Source organism: Prionailurus bengalensis, chromosome D4 (assembly GCF_016509475.1).
Source record: "Prionailurus bengalensis isolate Pbe53 chromosome D4, Fcat_Pben_1.1_paternal_pri, whole genome shotgun sequence".
Classification (NCBI taxonomy): domain Eukaryota; kingdom Metazoa; phylum Chordata; class Mammalia; order Carnivora; family Felidae; genus Prionailurus; species Prionailurus bengalensis.
In genome coordinates this window covers 70519085-70544386 of record NC_057359.1, presented here as the reverse complement: position 1 = coordinate 70544386, position 25302 = coordinate 70519085, and the positions used below count along the sequence as shown (strand labels likewise).

General features: G+C 39.8%; 1 protein-coding gene and 1 long non-coding RNA gene across 3 annotated transcripts in view; one reads left to right on the top strand and one right to left on the bottom strand.

Moving 5' to 3' along the window:
• PALM2AKAP2 (PALM2 and AKAP2 fusion) overlaps positions 1 to 25302 on the bottom strand; it is a 448509-nt gene that overhangs the window by 423056 nt on the left and 151 nt on the right.
• Positions 1278 to 24397, top strand: LOC122474988. Of its 2 annotated transcripts, XR_006295063.1 has the most exons (3): positions 1278 to 1445; positions 6754 to 6898; positions 23934 to 24397. It is a non-coding gene; the product is annotated as an uncharacterized LOC122474988 (long non-coding RNA). The 2 variants fall into 2 exon arrangements; XR_006295061.1 differs by lacking the exon at positions 6754 to 6898.

Genomic DNA, 25302 nt, shown 5'->3' with positions numbered 1-25302 from the left:
ATAAGACAGAGAATTGACGTGTAATTTGAGGGCAGCCGTGGTATTTCTGCACTCAACAGTCAGTCGACACACCCAGCCCTGAAATTTAAATCTCAGCCTACCTTTCCAGCCTTTACTTCTGCTGCTTCCTTTCCTTCTCTCCTCAAACTTCAGTTCCTCTGAAAAGTCCACTATTCCCAGAAAAAAAGCCCATCCTACCCCAGTGCCTCTTGCCAGGGTGGTCCCTCAGTCTGCTTTGGTTTACCTTGCCTCATGATTAGGCTTATACATATCCTTCCACCCTTCTGGACTGTAAGCTCTCTGTAGGCAGGAACCATCTCTACATCCCCATGCTGCCATCACTCTTAGTGCAGTGCCCGCCATGGTTTACTACACACGGATTCTCAACGATCTTTGAATTACACTGCTGAACATGGGTGATGTGTACCTGCAAGCTTGTTGTATTAACTGACATTATGTTTCTGACAGGTCATACACACGCAATAAATGGGGGATGTTGAATCGAATTCTGCCAGAAATTAGTAAGAGTTATCTCTTTCCTATCTGATGGGATACCACAAAGCTACATACAGAGTATTTTAAAGGTGTTCTTACTTAATCTGACATAACATATTGTATTATGTTATATCATATCATATATCATAGCATATCATATTACATCATATCAGTTTTTTCCATTCAACAAACTCAAAGTGTTGATATTCCACTGGAGAAAAAAGACAAGTAGGGGTGCCTGAGTGTCTCAGTCAGTTGAGCATCTGACTCTTGATTTCAGCTCAGGTCATGATCCCAATGTTGTGGGATCGAGCCCCATGTTGGGCTCCGTGCTCAAGATTAAGATTCTCTCTCTCTCACTCTGCCCCCCTCCCCTGCTCATGTACTCTCTTTATCTCTCTTTAAAAAAATCTCTAATATATATATAATATATTATGTTAATATATATTATATATTATATTTATTTAATAATTAATTAATTTTAACAATGTATTAATAATTAATTAAATAATATGTTTATATATTTATGAATATATAAATATATTTATATTATATATATAAAGACAAGTAGATAGACAAATACACTGTTGTGGGTTTTTTCCAACGTTTTTATTTATTTTTGGGGCAGAGAGAGACAGAGCATGAACAGGGGAGGGGCAGAGAGAGAGGGAGACACAGAATCGGAAACAGGCTCCAGGCTCTGAGCCATCAGCCCAGAGCCTGACGTGGGGCTCGAACTCACAGACCGCGAGATCGTGACCTGGCTGAAGTCGGACGCTTACCGACTGCGCCACCCAGGCACCCCTGACAAATGCACTGTTTTTGTTAGTTCTTTAACAAACATTTGTTGGAAGAAGATGGTATACAAAAAGAAGTGCTAACCACCAAACTACAACATTTACTGTTAGTGGTTTGAAATGTAACGAACATCATGTAACTACACTGAAAAGGTAAGCTTTCCATTCTTCTTATACTTATCTTTTCTTCTGTTTTCATTGTTGTTTAAACCTAGGGTCCTTCACCTGGGATAGAACTCAGGGGATCCATAAACTTGCACAGGAAAAAAAATTATGTATGTATTTTCACTAAATTTCTCTAACTGAAATTTAGTATTTCTTTCAATTATGAATGTAGGTAACAAACCACAGTCAGATTAGCAATTTCTGTGACTTTGTCACCAATAGAAATCACAGGTATTTTCACGTTATATTCCAGTTGTTATAGATATGTTGAAATTACTATTACATTCATCATAACTTGAACCATAACAAATTATTTCTTTGATTTGCTCTTAGGCTTAGTATCTAATGCATGAATAAAAAGTACGTGTCTTATATACCACAGATTTGTTTTTCAAAATATTTTTTTAATGTTTATTTATTTTTGAGACAGAGAGAGACAGAGCATGAACAGGGAAGGGGCAGAGAGAGAGGGAGACACAGAATGTGAAGCAGGCTCCAAGCTCTGAGCTGTCAGCACAGAGCCCGACGCGGGGCTTGAACTCACGAACCGTGAGACCATGACCCGAGCCGAAGTCGGATGCTTAACCGACTGAGCCACCCAGGCGCCCCTGTTTTTCAAAATATTTTAATGACTGTATTTCAATATACTTCATAGGATCTTTTAGGGAATCCAGAGGCTTCACCAAACTGCCAAAGAGATCCATAGCACACAAGAAAGTTTAAGGACTCATGATCTATTCCCTGAGTTCCTCCTCTGAGACAATGTCCAAAGCCACGGGCTGAGCTTTGAGACTTAGTTTCACTGATCCATCCACTTGCTGTGGGACAGTGTTTCTAGCCACGTGCTGGCAGCAGGTGAGACAGCACATGTCTGTGTTCTCCCGCGCGGCTGTCCTGCTTGGATCACCCTGGAGAGAAAGTGGGCGTATCCGCAATGAGTCTGAGCCTCTGTGCGTGTGTGCCTGGACTTCATTAATAGAGAAGGGAGTAATTTTACCGATGTGATCTCTACCTTTGCTAATGACAATAAAATAATAGTTTAAACTCAAAAAAAAAAAAAAAAACAGAGAAGGGAGTTTAAACATAATCTTCCGTTTGGATGAAAATCAAACCATACACATCCCAGACAGGAGGAAAGAGACTCACAGGACCAGCTGTAGCCAGAAGCACCTGGGAATCCTGGTGGACCATAAGGCAAATGTGAGTCATCAATGAAAACTAGTTAGTTCCGAGAGCAAACATGAAATATAACAATAGCATGTAAGAATTGGAAGAAAAAAAAAAAACTCTCTTCTTGCATGAATCTAGAGAGATAGGATTATTATTCCATCTTACAGAGGAACAATTCAGAATGACCAAGGTGACTTTACCAAGTCACACAGATAGTAAATGAAGCATCCTCTCAAACCTAATGACACTAAGATTGTATCCATAATATAGTATTGCCACTTCCAGTAACGATATTCTTACAACAAAGTACATCTCATTGCCTAAGACCAAAGAAACACTCTAACAATCAACCAAAGGAGTTTCTTTACTCTTTGGGGGGTACATTTTTTTTTAACATAGGTCCAGTTGTGATGGAGAACACTCACCTCTGAACTCACACACCTGGAGACTAGGCTAAGCCAGATAACGTTTGAATTTTAGAGTTCTGTGCTTTGGGGTTTCTCCACATCTCTCAGTGGGGTATGAAAAAGTCCAAATATAATTAGTTTGGATCATACCCAAGTGGCACCTGAAGCCCAGAAGTTCAATTGCTTTTCAAAGATCATACAATAAGTCAGAGTTTCCAAAAGCCAAACTCAGTGACAGGGAACATGGGTTCCTTTCCCAAGAGGTAAGTGGTAATTAACTTCTGCCTGGTGAAGGACAAGGTCTATATCCATGAAACAGAAGACAGCAGGTAATCTGGCTGGTTAAGGAACCTGACCCAACCTCTTCATGTAGCTTCTTGTTCTATACCCCGTTCCCATCCCCATACCATTAGTCTCTTAATGTAGTACTTCGCCCTTCTCTTTCCTGGACAGTGGTCTCCCTCTACTCTGGTACATTTCTGGAAAATGAAAGTGGTTTCACTTAAGCTAGTGCTTTTCACAGCAAGCCCTTCACAGACACAGTTTGGCGATATGTAATCTGGGATACTCACAGAGAGAAGCACCAGAGAGAGCTGATGTGGTTTCAGGCACAGAACGCCCTCTTTCAGTAACACAGACCCAGCACTTGGAGAGCTTTTTGGTGCGTGGAGATTCCTAAACTGATGCTCCAGAAGTGAAGAGGGACTTCTGTAATCAGAGTTCCCAGGGCAGTTCTAAACCCGAAACTCAAATCTGCCTTTGCCATATTGCATTTCTCAGAGCTCTCACTTCAGAAAGCTGTACACATTGAATCTTACACTTAGATAAAATATTTCAAAGCAAACATGTTATTACTCATTGAAAAAAAAAAGTATTGATTCCCAGCCACCTATGACTTAGCATCTGTTACACTTATCAAACCAAACCATCGGCAGTAATTAAATTTTGGCTTGCCTCTAGCCAGAACAAAAAGCCACTATAACATTTGGGCCAACAATGATTTCCTCTTCCTAGAACTTTAATTTCCTCTGTCTATACCTTGTCACTGCTGGACACCAGCAAGGCCCATAGATGATCTCTCCTAGATAAGTATGTGCCCTGAGATATGGCGTCTATTTGAAAATCTTAATGATTATAAATGAAGCCCAGTGTTATCAGCTTCCAGTACCAAGTGCTTTGCTTCTCTTAGATTGAGTGCAAAGCATGGTAAACAATGGAAAAGGTCACTGAAACAGATAATTTTTCATCCACTCTGAAATGAAATGTGGGCCCCGTTCATTTCAGAGGTTTTTAGGGGAATGAAAATTAAGGGTGCAACACTGGACAGATGTTATTTGAGGAACTACTGAAATGTAAGGAACAGGAGCTAAGAAAGTAGTCAGAATCTTTTAAATGTTTAGTGCCTATTAAATGCCTCTTGCTAATGCTGTATTGTATAAAAGTGATGCACACGGTCGTTTTGTCCTCCACTTCCACTCACTGGCATTGCAAAGAAATCCCTACGAAATCTTCTTGTGTATTCATCATGGCAACAGACAGCATCCATGAGAGAAATCTCTCTCAAGCCTCAGAGCTGGGAAACACTGCTTGCTCCTTAAAAAATACGTTGTTTCTTTCATTTGGGTGTTTTGAATCTTGTAACCAATTGTTGTTCCCTCTTCGTTTTGGGCACCAACAAGCATACAGCCAAATTTGCAGCCCGCCTCTCGCAACTGAACAGAGCAATGTGACATAAATTTGCTGTGGACTAATCTTGCTCAGCTTTATTCTGTATTCCCAAAATTCATCTACCTTTTGTCTCGATTTTATCACCCATTTCTTTTTATCCAATTGTATTATTAAAATAACAAACAAACAATAAGGAAATAATATTTATTAAAATAAGCCATCTCAAAGCCTTTTTAGGATGAAACAGTTTTTCTACTAGGTTTTTCTGTTAATGTTATTAGTGTTCATAATTACTTGCTATAGTTAGAGGGCTTCAGAAAGTAGCAAAGATCTCTATGAACCCTGCAGCAACATAATTTCACTTAAGAACTATAAAGGATCCAGAAATCTATAAGTTGGGTCCTGTGAAGCATAGAGTAGGTGGTTGGCCAATAAATTTACTTGTTCCTTCATCCACTAGGAACTAGCTCATCATTCTCTCCTAAATCTATCTCAGTTGCTTCCTTTCCTTAAGAATATAAATGTATTCAAGTCTTTCTTATGTACAAAAGAATCTTCCCTTGATCCTACATAACCTTCTAGCTATTGCCCAATGTCATTACTTTCCAACTCAAATTTCTGCAAGACTTTTTTTTAAAGTTTTATTTATTCAAGCAATCTCCACATCCAACATGGGGCTCGAACTCATGACCCAGATATTGAGAGTAGCACATTCTTCTGACTGAGCCAGCCAGGCATCCCTCTATAAAACTTCTGTGGCCCTCACTTGCCCTGTCATTCACTCAACACATGGGAATCTCACTTCTACCCCATCACTCCTGTGAAACATCTTTGTCAATGATAACCAATGGATAACTGGTACCCAATTCTAGCATCACTTCTCAGCATTTATCTTACTTAATTTTACTTGATACATACATTCATCTGACTTACTTACTTAATAATACTGAAGCACTTGACATTGTGAACCATTTTCTCTTTCTTGAAGCACTTTATTCCCTTAGATTCTGAGACACCACCCTCTCTTTGACATCTTTCCATCTCTGCTTCTGTATCTCCCTAACTTTGCTCATTCCTTTGCCTTTGCCTATACTTAAGATGTTGGTGCCCCTTCAGGATTTATCTAGGGCCCTTTTCTCTTCTCTCATCCATAGCCCTGACTTCAACTATGTGTTGTCCAAATCCATATCACTTCTGATTTAAACCCTGATTGCATGGCCAAGTCCCTACCAGTTATTCCCTTGAATCTATTTGAAAAGTCTTAATGATTATAAATAAAATCTAAAAGTGCCTCAAATCTTAATGACTACAATAAAACACCACAGGAGTCTCAAACTCAGCATGCACACAAGTAAACTCATCATCTTTCATCTAAATCTGTTCTTCCCTCCTGTATTTCTTACCTTAATGAAGATACGGACATCCATCCAATTATCATTTCCTCATCCTGAAGTAGTTTTCTCATTAGCTACATTCCAAAATTACAGTGGACAAACAATAATTTCTCTCAGTTACCTCCTCTGTTTTCTTTTTTTTAAGTTTATTTATTTATTTTTAGAGAGAGCACACAAGCAGAGGAAAAGCGGAAGGACAGAATGAGAGAGAGAGAGAGAGAGAGAGAGAGAGAGAGAGAGAATCTTAAGCATACTCTACACCCAGCACAGAGCCTAATCTCACAACTGTGAGATCATGACCTGAGCCAAAAGCAAGAGCCCAGTGCTTAACTGACTGAGCCCCCCAGGTACCCCTCCTTCTTTGTTTTCTTGGCACACTGTTCACAGAACATATGTCTTGAAATAAATAGAGGCAAAGCTGCCTGATTTTCTGACCAGTACAGTTGATCACACAAGATGGTGGTGGGTGGGCTCTCTCAACCTTCTTTTGGGGATGTGAGGCTACTCCCTTACCTGAGGCAAAGCATGGATAGGACACTGACTTCTGTCCTCTTCCCAATTCCGTTGACTCTATAATTAGTGGAAATTCCTTCCAGAGCATGACACTAGATCATTTGCCTCAATTTGGAGGATTGAACATTTTTTTTGTCTTTTTAGTATCTTCTGGATATTTTAGTAAGAAATTTTGCATGGCAAACTGCCTTACAAGCTGACTTGATGTGGGAGTCCTTCATCATCATTCCAAAAATTTCTATAAGCATGGTAAATATGAAGAACATCACCTTAGGGAGACAAGACACAGGTAAGAATGGAAAAGTACAACTGGAGAAGAGGCATGCAAACTATCAACTTGTGTCCAGATAAGACTGAAAAGGAAGAAGCACTGACTAAGCAAAGTGATGGCAAAATATTCCCATCAAAGAGGTGTGAAAACCTTTGTTCTTATATTTTAGAATTAGAACAATGATTGGAATGTGAAAGTTGAACTATCCTTGGGATGACTGAGATGTTAACAGTAAACAACTCCATGACTCTAATTATAGATGGAATTCAGCTAACAAAATGATGAGATATGTAGTAAAAAGGAGAGATTAAAAAACAATGGCAAACACATAAGTCAATAATGGCCAAGCAAAGTATGGGAACTCTTCACTTATTTCAAGCTTTTGCCATGATTAGATAATTAGATGAGCCTTGAGCCTATCAATACATAGTCACCAAAATTGGTAATTAATTTGATGATGACTATTACAAAGATAGACACACATTTTTCAAAAGAAAGTTGAAGTATCTGGGTGTCTTTTTTTTCTCTTGGTGTCTTTTACATACAATAAGCCTGAGATGTTTAGAAAGATTACAAATAAAATATAAAGGACTTAAAAGCACTTTGGGCTTACATTCATCCACTAAATTTAAACATATTAATTCTTCTTTTTTGGGTAAAATATAGTTGATTTTTAAGATGCAGGGATTCCTCTAGGAATTCAGGAAATTTTTCCTTTATACATATTTTCATAAGTAATTCTTTAAAATATATGATTAAAACAAAGAAGCAAGTCAGGCCCAAAGCCTACAGGGAGAAGGAGGTTGTCTATATGGAAAGATTTTCCCATAAGATATCCCCTCAATCTACTGAAATATGTTCTCACCAATTGTCTATATAAATAAATTTGTTAAATACCTTAAACTTCCTACTAAAACCCCAGGAGGGCCACATGTTAGAAATAAGGGCACCCTAAGCCTAAAGAGAACACTGGACTAAGACTCTCTATTAAAACATAAAATCAGAGGCACCTGGGTGGCTCAGTCAGTTAAGCATCTAACTTTTAATTTCTGTTCAGGTCATGATCTCATGGTTCGTCAAATCGAGCCCCACACTGGGCTCTGTGCTGATAGGGCAGAGCCTGCTTGGGATTCTCTCTCTCCTTCTCTCTGCCTCTCCCCTGCTCTCGCTCTCGCTCTCTCTCTCTCTCTCTCTCACTCAAAATAAACATTTTTTAAAAATAAAAAATAAATTAAAGAAAACAAGACCCCACAAAGTTAAGGGAGTACACCAGTAATTTAATTACCTGGTAGTAAAACATTATTTATAAGAGTATAACTGAATCCAGAATCTCTACAATATATTATCTTTAATGCACATTATATAATTTAAAATTCCTAGACAGATGAAGGAGAAAAATGTGACCCATAGTCAAAAGAGAAAAACAGTTCACTGAAATAGACCCACAGAAGACTCAGATATTGGAATTAGCACATAAAGACTTTAAAATAACTGTGGTATGTCCAAAAAACCTACAGGAAAATATGGATATAACAGGTGAAAAGATAAGAAAATTCATAGAGCTAAGAAAGAATCAAAAAGAAATCCTGGAACTGAACACTAAAATATCTGAAATAAAAAATTTATTGGACGAGATTAACAGCAGACTCCACAATGCAGAAGCAAAAAACCATTGACTATAAAGATGGGTCAAGAGAAATTAAAATAAAAGCATGATAAAAATAAAAAGATTTAGAAAGAAATGAGTATGCCTCAGTGACATATGGGACAATATCAAGTACTCTAATATATGAATAATTGGGATCCCACAAGGAGAGGATAAAGAGTGGGGTGAAAAATGTTTATATGTTGAGATCCAAAAACCCTGTAGGACTATGCATATAAACTTTTGAACAAAATAAATAATGTAGTACTGGAAAATAATAACCTAAGTATAAAATAAATGCCCATGAATCCCTGTGGATACATATACATATATATATGAATTACTAAATAAATAAATGGTTGAGAAAAAATAAGTGTCCATACAGAATAATTCCAAATAAATTACCCTGATAGTCCCCTCTCAAGGAGGTGAAGTTTAACTCCTCATCCCTGAAAAAGGGGGAAAAGTAACGTTACAAAGAAGAAACTTGGCAAACACGACCTTGGTCAGGTGATCAAGGTTAACAGCATCAGTGATAAGTCATGTTGAATAGGTGCACCCCTGTAATGATGTGATGAGACTGGCACCCCATCTTTGTGGTCTCCCTCCAAATAACCATAACCCTGCTCTACTATGAGAAAGGCATCAGACAAACCCAAATTGAGGGAAACTCTATAAAATACTTGACCAGCACTCCTCAAAACTGTCAAGTTAATTTTAAAAAGTCCAAGAAACTGTGACAGATCAGGGGAAGCTAAGGAAGCATGACTGTACTGTGGTATTCTAGATGAGATCCTGGCACAGAAAAAAGGACATCAGGGAACAACTACTGAAATCTTTATCATGTGTGGGGTTTAGATAATATACCGGTGTTGGTTTCTTAGTTGTGACAAATGAACACTAGTAATGTAACATGTAAACAACATAAGAAACAAGGTAAGGAGTGTATATGAACTCTGTACTGTCTTTGCAACATTTGTATACATCTAGAACTATTTTACAATAAAAAATGTATTTAAATTTAAAAAGCAAAAACATGAGCAAAGTCTCAATGACTTGTGGGATAGTACCAAACACTCTACTATGTAAAGAACTGGAGTTTCAAAAGGAAAGGATAGAGAATGAAATGGGAAAAGCATTTGAAAAAATATATGCTGAGAATCCTGAAGAACCCCAAGCAGGAAATATTACAAGACAACTACATCTCGGGACATTATCAGTCAAACTGCTGGAGACCAAAGAAAATGAGAAAATCCTAAAAGCAACCAAAGGAAAAAGGCATATTACATATAGGGGAGCAACATAAAAATTATGACTTACTTAGAAATGTTGAAGGTGAAAGACAACAGAATGACGTCTTTAAAGTACTAAAAGGAAAAAAAAAACCTGTAAGCCTAGAATTCTATATTCAGGAAAAATATTCTTCAAAACTGAAGAATGTCTCAGATAAAAACCAGGAGAATTTGTCCCCATCATAAACATGTTACATAAAAACAAGTGGAAAGAATTTCTATAGGCTGAAGGAAAATGATACTAGATGTTAGCTTGTGAGTCAAAAAAGACATTATAGAGAAATAAGAAAATAATTTCAAACTAAATGTTAATGAAAATGCAACAGGCACCTGGCTGGTTCAGTCAGTGGAGCATACAACTCTTGATCTGGGGGGTCATGAATTTAAGCCCCACGTCAGGCATAGAGATTCCTTAAAATAAAAAAATGTTTAAAGAAAATACAACAAATCAAAATATGTTACAAGCAGCTAAAGTACTTAGATGGAAATTTATAACTTGAAATATCATATTAGAAAAGGAAATCTAAAAAGATCTAAGTTTTCCTTTGAAGATGCTAGAAAAATAACAAAATAAACCCCAAGTCCATAGAATACAAGAAATAAAAAAGGAAAGGAATGGAAATCAATGAAATGGAAAGTAAACTATAGAGAATGCATTAAACCAAAAGTTGATACTTTGAAAAGATGAGCAAAATTGCCACATCTCTATTAAAACTCATGAAGAAAAAGGAGAGAAAACAGGAATAACAAATATCAGGAATGATATCAGGGACATCACTATAGATTCCTGGGCATATTAAAAAGATAATAAGAGAATACTATGAAAGATTTTATCGACGTATCAACGTATATAACAACTTAGTTGATATGAACAAATTCTTTGGAAGTGCAACTTACTGAAAATAACACACACACAAAATTTTAAATCTGTGTTCTTATATCCATTAAAGAAATGGAATTTGTAATCAAACACCTTCCAATGAAGAAAAAATCAGCCTAGTAAGTTTCACTGGTAAGTTCTACCAAATATTTAAGGAAGAAATAATACTACTTCTATCTGTACTCATCCAGAAAAAATGGGAAGAAAACACTCTTCCCTACTAGTTTTATGATGTCAGCATCACACTGATACCAAAACCTGACAAGGGCACCACAAGAAAGAAAATTACAGGCAATACATTTCATGAACATAGATGCAAAATCCTCCACAAAATATTAGCAAAGGGAATCCACATGATTACTCAATAGACCTAGGAAAAAAGTATCTGACAAATGTAACAGCTGTTCATTTAAAAAACAAAACAAAAACACTGTCAGCACACCAGGAGAAGAAAGGAACACTCTGAGTTTGATAAAGATCATCTATTAAAATCCTGTAATTGTCTTAATGGTGGAAAGACCAAATCTTTTACCCTCCCCAAATGTAGACCTATTTATAAGCTCATCACCCACATGTAGGTGAGTTTTCTTCATCAGCTGCAAGCCTAAGCCTCCACTCCAGTACTAGGCAGACTTTAGGCCATAATATTACCTCTGATCTCTGGTTTGTGCTTTTCCACCCTACATATCTCTTGTTCTATGAATCAAAACAGCAGTAACTAAAGCTTTGAGAGTATCAAGATAGGCTCCCAGCTGTCAATGCACACATGGAACCTGCATCTTATTACCACCTAGAAAGTAAACATGTAAGGATGCGGTTAGACATGATGACAGACGGGCATGCATACTGGATGTGGAACACAGTCCCTATTAGCTTCCAGGGTGATGTTGCAAAGGTGGCGGTATAGGAGACCCCAGCCTCTGTCCCCCAACAAAGATCATCAATTATCAGACAGCTATCCATGATGATGATGCTGAAAAAGAAAACCAAAGCTGGAGACAGCTATCCATGAACAAAAATAGCTCTGGGAGAGATCAGAAGTCTACTTAAGAAACCTCAGAAACATAGTAAAACAAAAATAACCACACAAACAGGGAAGAAAGAACAGCTTCATTTTACCTGGAGCATCCTGTCCCCCAGGATGGCACTCCTCATTGCCAAGAGGGAACGCTCCAGCTAGAAAGAGTGCCCTTCGCTGAGAAAGAGCAAACTGAACAACTAACTTCCCCAGCCTTTCGGGACACTACATGCAGGATCCACTTGGGTTTCACCTCATCTAGAAACAGGCAAAGCTGAGAGGTACAGAGACAGCTAGGAACAAGGAAAAAAAACAGGAGCTGCCAATATCAGCCACGCCGTGGGATGATCACATTCCCAGCGACCCGCTCTGCAGACGAACCCAGCAGCTTTCTCTACTGAAGAAACTGATAGCCACCAAGGATCCCATGCAGATTTCACCAGCTTTTGCCCCCTAGGTTTGTGTTCACAGCTGCCTAAGTCCCTTCCCGCCCTCTCCCACCCTTCTTCCCCCACCCTCCCCACTCCTCCACTACCATCAGAGCCTAGGGTCTGCACCAGCAGTCAGCCCTGGTTTCTTTGGCTATAGAGTGCAAGATGCCAGCCTACACCCCAAGAATGACCAATCTCCTGAGGCAGGCAAATTTGGGGAGTGGGTGACAAGGGCCAAAGCTTTTCTATCAACCTGGGGATTTTGGTCTTAGGAATCCTTTTAAAATTCCCAAGGTAAGGATGAAGGGGAGGAAAGCTGAAAGTATCAAAATAAGACACAGATATATAAGAAGAGTGGCATTTTAGAAGGAGGTCTTGAAAAGTAGAGTTTCATACACACACTCACACACACACACACACACACACACACACACACACGCCTCATATTTGTTTCTCCAGGACATGATACTCCTACTCTTCTTGCACTAAAGTCATATGCACACCACCATGATATGATGAAATGTTTCTAATTGCAAGACCTGGAGAGTGGAACTAACAGGAAGGTACACTGTGTGGCTGACACAGGCTGGGGGGGGCGGGGGGAGGACAGACATACTGAGAGCCCTCAAGAACTGCGCTTTAATTCCTGAAAATGTAACTAGATTTAAAGAGCCATCATTTTATTAAGCAACCAAGAATCCACAACAGAACCTTGTTCTGTACAGTTTAGTTCTCAAATAGGTATTGTCTTTATAATACTTAGTTCCCATAACAAGGAGTTTGGGAGCTATTTTACACCTCACATAAATGAAAACACAACTTAATAATATGTTTGAATTATCCTTTATGAAGTAGGTCACTCTTCCCTGGCTTCCAAGAGTAAAGATGCTTAAGTTTGTCAATGTCATTCACACAACATAATACTGGGGCACCTGGGTGGATCAGTCAGTTAAGCATCCAACTCTTGATTTCAGCTCAGGTGTTGATCTCAGGGTTGTGAGTTTAAGCCCCACATTGGACTCCATGCCTAGTGTGGACCCTACTGAAAGAGAAGAGAAGAGAAGAGAAAGGAAAAGAGAAAAGAAAAGAAAAGAAAAGAAGGAAGAAGGAAGGAAGGAAGAGAGAAAGGAGGAGGAAGGAAGGAAGGAAGGAAGGAAGGAAGGAAGGAAGGAAGGAAGGAAGGAAAAGAAAGAAAGGGAAAGAAAGAAACAAACAAACAACAAAGAAACAAAGAAAGAAAAAAATCTAATACTACAAGCTATTTTGTCCTAACATAACATGTTCAAACTCACATGAGTATCAGATTTATAGAATCATTCCTTGACATTTATATCAAGATATTACTGATTTGCAGACTCTTGAGACCACAGATAATTAGATTCACTAGCTATTTTTTTAAATATTAAGGAACTGACTAAAGAAAAATATTTTTGGATTTTAAATTATGTATGACCACAAAAATTTTCAAATTCATATTTTAAAAGATAAGACTACGTTTATCTGCCTTATAAACACTTTCTGACAACCTCTGATCCTGTTCTGATTTTCCAAAAATATAAAGATTTTATCTATTCACATGGAACTGCCAAGTTATGCCAATGAAAATGAAAAGTCTGGTTTTGCTCGGTAGATTGGCCTGTTTCACACACAGGTTGCTGAACTCCAGTTCTGTTTTGAAGGAGGACGTGTAAAAGAATGAGGCCCTCACTTCTGGCATTATGTTCAGCCCCACACTGTGTCTTTGCACTGTGAAGCTGTTACTCAAAGTGGGGTCTGTAGACCACCAGCAGCAGCATCCTCTCCCGGGAAGCTTGCTGGGAACACAGACTCTCCAATCCCACCCCACATTTACAGAATCAGGATCTGCGTTTTAACACTATTTCCAGGTGACAGCTATGCACTTCACAGCGTGAATCTCTGAGGAAATGAGACCTTGTTGCTGGTGTCATTAACTTTAAATGCTGGGCACTTCCCTCTTGGAAGATAAGAAGTTAAGGAAAGCATTGGAAGGATGGAGAACTCCTGATTGTTTCTAGATCAGCTTTACTGTTTCTCTAAATGGCTAATCTGTACAGTCTGGCAGATCTTAATGCCTTTCAAAAGTTAGAGGGCTTTGATAGTATTTCAACAAAGATGGCTAAAACAAATCAAATACTGTGTCTAAAAAAAGCCTAGCAGTGACCTGTAAATCTTAAGTGTTTGTGTTTGTTTGTTCTGTTTGCTTTTTTCCTTTGTTTTGTCTGACCTTATTAGTGATCCCACTTTGCAAAGTCATCTGGAAAACTGAGTCTCTGATTCCTCAAGGGGGCAGCCAATCACCACGATACTGATGGTAACATGCATGGTCGTGGAGGTAGCATTAGCCATAGGATCATCATTGCAAACAAAAACATGACTGTCAATTATTCAAACTAGTTTTAACATTGGAGTTGGCTTGGCAAGTGTTTTAGAAAGTGACTTCAGAAGTTGTTAAGATGGGGGCGCCTGGGTGGCTCAGTCGGTTGAGCGTCTTGACTTCTGCTCCAGTCAAGATCAAGATCTCATGGTTCAGTTCATGAGCTCAAGCCCCACATCAGGTGCACTGTTGTCAGCCGATCAGCACAGAGCCTGTTTCAGATCCTCTGTACCCATCTCTCTGTGCCCCTCCCCTGCTTGTGCGCTCTCTCTCTCTCTCTCTCTCTCTCTCAAAAAATAAATAAAACATTTTTTAAAAAGTTGTAAGATGACTAGTCCAGACATTAAAAACAAAGTGCTTATGTGCTAAATTAATTTCAGGGGCTAAGAATTAGGCTTGAATTTTGACCTCATATAGAATGCCTGAGCTCTTAGATTCATTTAGGCTCCTGTCACTTGCTATGTGCTTCAGACAGTATCCCGTCAAAACTTCCGCCAGCATAACACTTAGCACACTTTATTATATAATAACTTGGCCAATTATGTTTGTTCCTCATTAGACTATGGACTCCATGAAGGCAGGGACTGTCGTATTCCTTTCTGTATCACAGGTACCTAGAACAGTGTACCAGTGCACATAGTGGGTACTTAATAATTATGAGTGAAGTGAATGGATAAATGAACATAATTGACAGAGATATGGAAGCACTTAAAGTAGGACAAGCAGTCTAAATAACTCACTAGGTATAAAATACTATATAAAGTGGAGTAAAATATCTTTAAAGCCCATCTATTCAGAACTTGTAACACACCTTTTGATTAGACCATATTTTATGCTTTTGTGCTATCTGTGAAGAAGATTAAACAAGATGGGATAGATTTTATTGATCTGACAGCAATTTAGGAAGGATTCTTTTAGATGCTATTGATAAGTTAAATCACCACTTATATTTAAACAGTAGGTCAAATACAATGAAGTTCTATTCACAAAAACAGAATTTTTGCTAGTAAAGTTCCTTCCTATTAGGAGAAGAAATAAAATTTCATTTCCTTAAATAAAATTCTAATCGAGCCACCTCATCACTGAGATTGGTGCTCCCTCTGAGGAGTCAAATTTGGGCAATTTTTATTCTAAGTTACAAGAAAAATGACATTTTCAATGGGAAGCAGATTGACACTTCAGTAGCCTGTGGCAATGGAGATTCTCCTTCTTGAATAAACTCGTAACAATTATCAAACAGCTTCTTCTAATTTTGGAGCCTTGAGCTTAAATGACCAGAATGTGTAAACAGACACAAAGTTGCCAAGTTCCATCCTGGAAACCTGAAGTGTATTTTTTCTTAAACTTCAAACACTTCTATCCTTTGCACACTCTGTGAGTTGGGATCCCAGCCGGAAGTAGATGGCATGCTTACACTGGAGAATTAGAGGAGCTTAATAAAGGGACTGCTTTACAAAGGCATGGGCAGAGTTATGGGAAACCAACAGGGATGGCGAAACACCAGGGGCTAACCAAGTGGGGAGACCAGTCATAGCCTCACCTATTCCTGAAGGGGCAAGGGGAGGGAGAGGTCACCAGAACCAGGAGGGAACTAGAAGTAGAGTGTAGGTGTGGGCTGCAGGCAGGAGCTGTGGTCTTCAGATGAGGAAAGCAGACAATGCCAACTCCCTGCCCTGTAGGAAGGGAGACCATAGAGTAAGTCCACTGATGTCACTCTTCTTCTGCCCTGGGCTCTTCTGCTGGTGCTTTGCACTGACCCAACCCAAAGGACGAGAAAGCCTCACTGCTGTAGTCCACACAGGTCAGCCTCAAAGGACGTTAGTCCACACAGGTCAGCCTCAAAGGACGTTAAGCAGGGGAGGAAGGTACAGAATGGATTTGAAGGGTGAGACAGAGAATACCCACTATGCACACCTCCTCCAAAATTCTTCTGCTCTGAAGTATTTATAACATCATTTGCAAACTTATTCTACCATATACGTTGCTAACAATCGATTGGGGAAAAAAAAAGATCTATAATAATAAATTTTCCAGGAACAATGACATTTGCTAGTTCCTCGTATTTTCATGGGAATGTAAGATTCACCAATTCTTTCACTTGGAGACATGGTAAAGGCAGGTTTTCTCTATATCTCCCTGAAACCTGCCAAAAATGAACGAAAAGAATGAAAAACCGGGGGGGGGGGGGAATTTATTGACTATGAAAGTAGCAGAATTAAGATTCCCAAACCACAGACTATAAGAATTATCTGCCAAAAAGAGTAAAAATTTTATTAAAGCAGTGGACAGCGCAAAAAGGTGAATCTATACCTCTAGAGATGTCAATTGGCTTTCAAAAATTGCTAAGTAAAGAGAGAACCCACAGAGGCCCAACATTGGAATGGTGATGAGTGGTACCACCAAGTTACAAGAGACATGGGAAACAGCTGTGTGGAGGGGCTGGGTCCATATCAGACAGTGCAAAAAGGAAGTGTCACTGATGGAGGTACTACTGTGTGAACTGTCTATTATCAGTGAAAGTCTGACATTTAAAAACTTAATATAGAGGGGCGCCTGGGTGGCTCAATCAACTGAGCGTCCAACTCTTGATTTCAGCTCAGGTCATGATCTCACGGTTCATGGGTTTGAGCCCCAAGTCCGGCTCTGTGCTGATTAACAGATTGCGATTCTCTCTCCCTCTCTCTCTCTCTCTCTGCCCCTCTCCCGCTCACTCTGTCTCTCAAAATAAACTTTTTGAAAAATTAAAAACTTAATATAGAGGACTAGTCTGGACACATAGAGGGTTGTCATAGTCTACCACAGTCTAGCCATAGTCTGGAGGTAAGAGATGTAGTGAAACAAGAAGGAAAGTTAACAATTACCTTTGTAGGTGACTTGACCTTTTCCCTCTGTTCGCAGATGCTCAACAGAGTCAACCACATAGTGACAAATAAGCACCAAATATCCGTCTGCTCCCCCAACTTCAACATACACACGTGCACACATACACACACACACACACACACACACACACACACACACAGAGTGTGTGTGATCTATCTCGGTGACCTGCTTACATACTACAAGACACTTCTAGAGCAAAAGACACGGTACAGTTTTAAGAAACATTTATGGGACAAAATATCTCATCTAAAGTCACTGTCTTCCCCAAACACTGTCTCCCACTTATTCTTGGGCAAATAGAAGGCTTGGATAAATTACCTCCATTCAGAAATGAGTAATAAATGCTGTCAACATGCATAGACCCTTTATGTTTGATTATTATTTTTTAAAAAGAGAGGAAAGATTTACAAGCAAAAGGCAGGTAAGCGTATTCAGAAAAATAACACAAGAAATAAATAAAATTTTCAGATCAATCCTCCATGCACTCAAAGAAATTAAAGAAAAACAACTCTTTTAAAAAATGTGCAAAATGAGACTCATAAATATGGAGAACAAACTGAGGGGGGCTGGAGGGGTTGTGGGAGGGGGGATGGGCTAAATGGGTAAGGGGCATTAAGGAATCTACTCCTGAAATCGTTTCACTATATGCTAACTAATTTGGATGTAAATTTTAAAAAATAAAAAATAAAATTAAAAATAAATAAAAATAAAAATAAATTAGAAAAAAAGAAAAAATGTGCAAAATGAGTGGCGCCTGAGTGGCTCAGTTGGTTAAGCACTGGATGTCAGCTCAGGTCATGATCTCAGGGTCTGTGGGTTCGAGCCCCACATCAGGCTCTGTGCTGACAGCTCAGAGCCTGGACCCTTCTTCAGATTCTGTGTCTCCCTCTCTCTCTGCCCCTTCTCAGCTCACACTCTGTCTCTCTCTCTCTCTCAAAAATAAATAGACATTAAAAATTTTTTTAATAAAAAAACTTAAAAAAATAAAGTGAAATAAAAATGTGCCAAATGAGCTGGAGGAGTCAGAAAACAAATAGAAGATGACAATAAAACCATTACAGACATTAAATCTACATAAAATAAGTAAGAACTAAACAAATATTGCTAAAAACAAAAGTCAGTTGCCTAGAGGATAGACTTTAAACTGTAATGAAAACTTACAGGAAAAAATGTAAGCAATTGAAGACAGTTACGGAGGGTACTAACTAATAGATGTACCTATAGTAGATAAAGAGGACAAGGAGGCTGTTTAATTGAAAGCCATGAAGAAAATGTCTTTACAAAAAATAAAGGAAAATATAAGTCTTCAGATCCAAGGAATGTACTATTTTCCAGGAGAAACTGACACAGTGACTTGCAGTAAGAAATATCACAGCAAAGTTATTGAAGTTTCATGTTCAAATATAATTCTATCAGCACCAATGCAAAAAATAAAATAAAATAATTGCCAGAGTGGGAGGGGAGAGAGGAGGTAAGCCAGGTACAAAGAGGAAATAATCAGGCTAGCCTCACACTTTTCCAGAGCAACAGTCCATGCCAGAACACAATGGAACAATGCCTTATAGAATTATGAGGGAGGAAAATACATGAATCTATAATTTTACAAACATCCAATTTGTTTGTTCATAGAAGCAACAGAAAGGCATTCAGAATATAACACCCTTGGGCCCTGTTTGAAAACAGTACCTTACTATTAAACACTAAGTCAACACAAAATGCTCAGGAAAGAGGATGCCTATGAGGAAGGGGCTGGTGGGGATCTTGACTTTATCCAGATCGCAGACTAACACTAAGCCCACAAAGCATGGTGCTGCCTCAGGACCTTTGCAACTGCTCTTCCTTCTGCATGACTCATCTCCTCACTTTGTTCAAGTCTCTGTTCAAACTCTCCCACTGAGAAACCTGTCTCCTGACTACTCTATCAAAAATAACCTTCCCTTGGGGCACCTGGGTGGCTCAGTTGGTTGAGCGGCCGACTTCGGCTCAGGTCATGATCTCGTGGTCCGTGAGTTCGAGCCCCGCGTCGGGCCCTGTGCTGACAGCTCAGAGCCTGGAGCCTGCTTCAGATTCTGTGTCTCCCTCTCTCTCTGACCCTCCCCCGTTCATGCTCTGTCTCTCTCTGTCTCAAAAATAAAATAAACGTTAAAAAAAATTTTTTTTAATAAAAAAAAATAACCTTCCCTCATCACCCTCTAGACTCCTAATATGTTTTATTTTTAGTCTTGAAATTAACGTATATACACATTGTGTCTCTTTCATGAAATAGAAGCTCTGTGAGGGGAGGATCTTTCTCAGTTTTGTTCACTGCTGTATTCTCAACGCTTAGAACAGCACCTGCTGTGGGGCACTTGGGTGGTTCCGTCAGTTCAGCATCCCACTTCAGCTCAGGTCATGAACTCGCAGTCTGTGAGTTCAAGCCCCGCATCAGGCTCTGTGCTGACAGCTCAGAGCCTGAAGCCTGCTTCAGATTCTGTGCCTCCCTCTCTCTCTCTGCCCTCGCCCACTTGCGCTCTGTCTCTCCCTCTCTCTCAAAAATAAATAATCATTAAAAAAATGTTTAAAGGAACAGTACCTAGTGCAATCAAGTGCATTCAGTTGACTGAATGAACTGGGAGGATTATGTTTACAATTCAAAACTGCAAATGTTAAAACTTTGAAAATGTGAAACTAACAGTATAACTGCAACAAATGGTAAAAGGAGGGCTGAGTGGTAGAGTCTCGTTTCCTCAGTTGTAAGGAATCAGTCAATAGAGTCAAAATTGGACAAACTCTACAAAAACCTCCTTGATCGCTTTTTAAAGTTAATTAGGTATTTTAAGTTTTGCCTTTGCAAATAATTTTCATTCTCTTCTGGATTTAAGCTTGCTGCTTGTATTTTATGACTCCCTATTGCTGTCTGAAAAAAATGACCAGTAGCCCAGAGGCCCTCAGTCCAGGAAGGGCAAAAGCACAGACTGACCACTGATAGAGTGGTCACATAAAGTTAGAGGCACCAAGTATAAGTGTATTACTCAGATATAAATCTATAACGTGGCTAGGGTTGCCAAGGAGTGAGGAAACAGGGACTCAAATATTCCTTGTGGCAATGTACTCTGACAATATATAGAAAAAATCATAAAATGCATACTCACTTATTAAGCGATTCCATTTCTGGAAAGTAGTATCTGGATTCACTTGCAGGATGTACAAAGATGTTCATTGCAACATTGCATATAATAGCAAAAAAAAATGGCAACAAACCTAAATCTTCATCAAAGGGGACTGATGAACTATATTCCAAAAGTAACTGCTAAGCAGCTAATAAAAGCATATGTGATAGGTATGTATATATCGATATATAAAAGTATGCACAATATATGAAGAGGAAAAAGCAAGCTACAGAATAACAAGTGTGGTAGGACTTAATTTATTTAAAAGAAAGTATTTAAACTTCTTTAAGTATGTGTTTCCAACTCTGTTTTGTTGCATGGAAAATAGGAAGGATACCTCCAAAGGATACCTCCAAGGATTACCTTCATGGTAATGCTCTAGGGACTAAGACTTGGGGGAAAGAGTAGGGAAAGGGATAGGTTTATTTCATAAACTGAACCCCAAGCCATTTGAATTGTTGTAAAAAGCATACATTACCTTCGTCACAAAAATTAATTTTTAAAGGCCTTACACATTCTCAAACATAGTTACTCAATGCCTACAACGTGCCGAACACATAAAATGGCACACTTTGTGTAACAGGACAGACATAGCCAAGGAAAATGGTTCAAGGTCATATGGCACCCATAGTCACATTGAGACTAAACAGAAAGTTCCTTGAAGACAGGATCAGGTCACCATTTATCCCCAGGACCTATCGCAGTGCTTGGCACATATAAAACATTCAATATGTTTGCTGCATAAGGGTGAACGCACGAATGAAGGCATATGCTAAGAACCAGAAGTCAGCCGTGACTCAGTACCCCTTCCACGCTTATCCCCTCATGAGCCTAGATTTGTTTCTGTGAAAAAGCAAACTTTAGCTTAGATGCTTCGTGATCTCTTCTGGATGCTTGAAACTTGTCCTGTGGCTGAGTGTCTGTGAAAGCAGGCCCCTGACAGGCAATGAGAAATGTCATTTTTCTGAGTCCCATCAAGTCAGAGCCCCAGTGCTGGCAGAGATGGCGACAGTTGAAAGAGTTCCCGTGCTATGTCCTCTGTGCCTTTCAGCTCTCATACTGTTTTGGAGACTGTGTTCTAGAGAAGCGTCCAGCAAAACCTATAGGTGTGGTACCAAATTAGTAACCGCATATGCTGAAGTTTGTTCCCACATACACATTGTTCTCACACTCAACCCAACAAGGAGGGCAGCCAAGTACAGTCAGGACCGTCTTTGCTTGTTACGCATGTTTTCTCCTATTTCAACTAAGATGCTCTTGTTTTTTGAAAACCAGTAAGGCTCGTGAATAAATGATCGTATTCTTATTTTCACTCCATTTCATTTAAAATTAGTGACCTCGAGGGGCGCCTGGGTGGCTCAGCTGATTAAGCGTCTGACTTTGGCTCAGGTCATGACCTCACATGAGTTCAAGCCCCGCGTTGGGCTCTGTGCTGACAGCTCAGAGCCTGGAGCCTGCTTCCGATTCTGTGTCTTCCTCTCTCTCTGACCCTCCCCAGCTCATGTCTGTCTCTCTCAAAAATGAATAAACATTAAAAAATTAAAAATTAAAAAAAGTAATAAAACTGGTGACCTCGGCTTATTCAAAACTATCAGACACTGGCACACCACAAGCTGGCTGGTTTTTAAAACTGATAATCCCCCTTCTCCTGTTGCAAACATTTGCAGTATTCTGATGCTTGCCTATGACACATTTTCTATGTCATCCATTTTACATACCTTCAGAAGGAAAGGCAATTTTAGGTTTTTGTACTTTGAAGCTTTGAAGATACAAAACACAAATAATTATCATCACACCCATTCGTAAAGCTCCTTGTGGCACCCCGTTGCACTTAGCAGCATCTCTAAACCATCTTTTCCTCACTGCCAAAACCCCAGCCATACTCCCCTTCTTTCAGTTCTTCTAACCTGCCAAGGATCTCTGCTGCCCCAGGGCCTTAGCATGTGCCATTTTCTCAGCCCAGAGTGCTTCCTCCCTCTACTCCTCACCAAGCCAACTCCTACTCATCCTTCAGATCTCACATTAGATATCAGCTCCTCAGAGGGGCTTTGTTGACCTCCTAATCTAACCTATATTCCCTTCTTGTTATTTCCTCTGCATCATTTCCCTCATGGCATTTATTGCACTTTGTATTTGTATATTCATTTGTATATTCATTCATTCATACAAATGATTCATTTGTATTTGTATATTCATTTACCGCTTTAACATCTATCTTTTCATTAAACTATGAACTTCAGATGATGAGAATCATGCCTGCTCTGTTGACCGGTGCTAATCTCAACAAGTATTTGTTAGTTAGATGAAAAAATTAAAGAAGGAAGAGAATTTTATCCCCCCCTTCCAATTCTTTTCCATAAACATAAGTTGAAAATGATAAGGAAGGAGAATGGAGTTATATGGTAGATGAGATTTTTGAGAGGGTTTAGATAGAGGGGAAGAACAGGATTTGAGAAATTTGGTTACACCCAAGACAGGAAAAGATAGTATTCTGAAAGAAGAAAAAAAGAGTTAAAAAGTGAATTATATTAATGAAGCAATGGAAATGGGAGAGTGAACAGATTAGACAGCTGGAAAGGCAGGAGGTTAACTGGAAGGTGAGGAGGACCTTGAAATGTCACAGGGGGACAGGAAAGCCAGGGCCAGGCTGATCAGGAGAGAAGGGGGCTGGCTGGGACACCAATCTGAACCCTGCAGAAGGACAGGGAAGAGCATGATACGGAAAGCCTGTGTTCACCAGGAATTCCACGCGGGAGGTAGGCACACCTGGAACAAAAACTTAGCTGGAGGATGGAGAGAAGATGAGGGAAAGGTCTGGGGAAGGAAGCTTACAAATCCTGTGTGCCGTTCCTCAGTTACTGAACGCTCAAGTTGTAAGTCTGGAAGGTATGTTATACATTCGAGTATTCATGTGAGATGGTAAAGATAAGAACTACTGTCCTGGCAAACAGCCAGGGTACCCTTTAACCTTCCACCGTGGGACCACTAGACCTACATTCATCCTCTTATAAAGGGCAGTTTCCACATCTAAAAAAAAAAAATGGCATTGGGCAATAAGAACAGAACATGCCAAAAGCCAAGTCGTCCTGCCAAAAGCCAAGCTTCTGCCCTGTGTACTCAAGCCTGCTATGTCTCCTGGTTGCTTCTGAACATCTACAATGGTATCTTGAGAATTGTGTTACTCTCAGTTGCCCTTGGGGCATTAAGTTTCTTTATAAATTGTCTGGGGAAAAATAAAACACCTTGGCACCAACCTGAGACCCCACAAAATGTCAACGAGGACTCCTGGAGACCACAATAATAATAATAGATAATATTTATAGATAATAGATGATATTTATTGAGCTTTCTTTGTTCCAGGCTCGAAGACCATCAATATGTACCAATTTGTTTGATCTTCAGAAAAATCTCATGAAAGAGTTATCATTCTTGTTTCCAGCAACGAGGCCCAGAGAGACTGACGTCATTCAGCAAAATGCACAAGGACTCAAGCCCAGAAAACCGATTCCAGAGACTTGATCATTAACTCCTTAAATTCATATATACCTTACAATCTACAGAGCCCTCTAGAAGATACAGAAATATTATCTGATCCTCTCAACAATGCTTAGAAGTAAGTCAGGAACATCTTTGTCTCCACGGTACACATAGGGAAACTGAGGCTCGGAGATATTAAATTACTGGTACAGAAAATCAGTAACACTAGTGCCAGGCAAGTCAGGGGCTGAAATCTACAACTCCTCACTCCTAAAATGCTGCACCACCTCTGACTTCTGCTTTAGCAGCCTTGTTGGTGAGGATTAAATTACATTTACACAATCAGATATGCAGAGGGATGGCAGCTGCATCTACGGTTTATTGGGTTTGGCATGAAGATCCCGATACCTGAAAACTGGTCGTTATCTCTAGGCTGAAATATGATTTCATACAGCCCCAATGTCAGGAAGTATCCGTGGGAAGAGAACAGGAGGCGGAGAAGCTGACCAAGTGAGCAGTGTCTAATAGCTGGCTCCAGAATTCACCCTTTCTTGGAGCCTGTCGCCCGTCAAAGTGGCCCTGCTGCGGCAGGAGCCTGAGAGAGTGACCAAAAGGCAACGCCGGGACGCAAAGGCTGAGGGGAGAGAAACCCCAGTTCGAACCCAAGACCGAAGCCCTTTATTGTGTCTTTTCTGGTTAACGCCCCTCCTGCCTCCCTGCCCTCTCTTCCCCACCCCTCCCATGCTGTGCCCACGGTGCCAAACGTTGTAAGTCAACCCCCCCGGCTGCTGCTCCTACCTTTCTGTCTCATTTCTCAATTACCCCAGGAACAAATCAATAATTTTGGGTCGTCTGCTGGTTTCTAGTAGCCAGGGCATTGCAGCTCTGTCTCATATTACCCACGAACTCATCATCCTTCCATTACACAATTCACACCGAACCACATTTGCTTCCGATCCGCAGTGACACCCCCCCCTCCTTTTTTAACTGCAGTCCAATAATGCTGACATGGTTAGGAATCGGAAGTAATGGCTATTCTCAGCCAACTCCCTGAGAATCGGAAGCTTGGGGCAGGGATGGGGAACCCTAGGACGTGCTTCCCTCCTTAGCAGCAGCGTCCCCTCCGGAGGCCCTGCTGGCCAAGAGGCAGCCGCACAAAACCACTCATCCCGGGGCTCCTGCCCCTTGGCTCCAGCCCCTGCGACTGCTGCTATAGAAACACCAGGCGTACACACTGGGCTGAAATTAAACA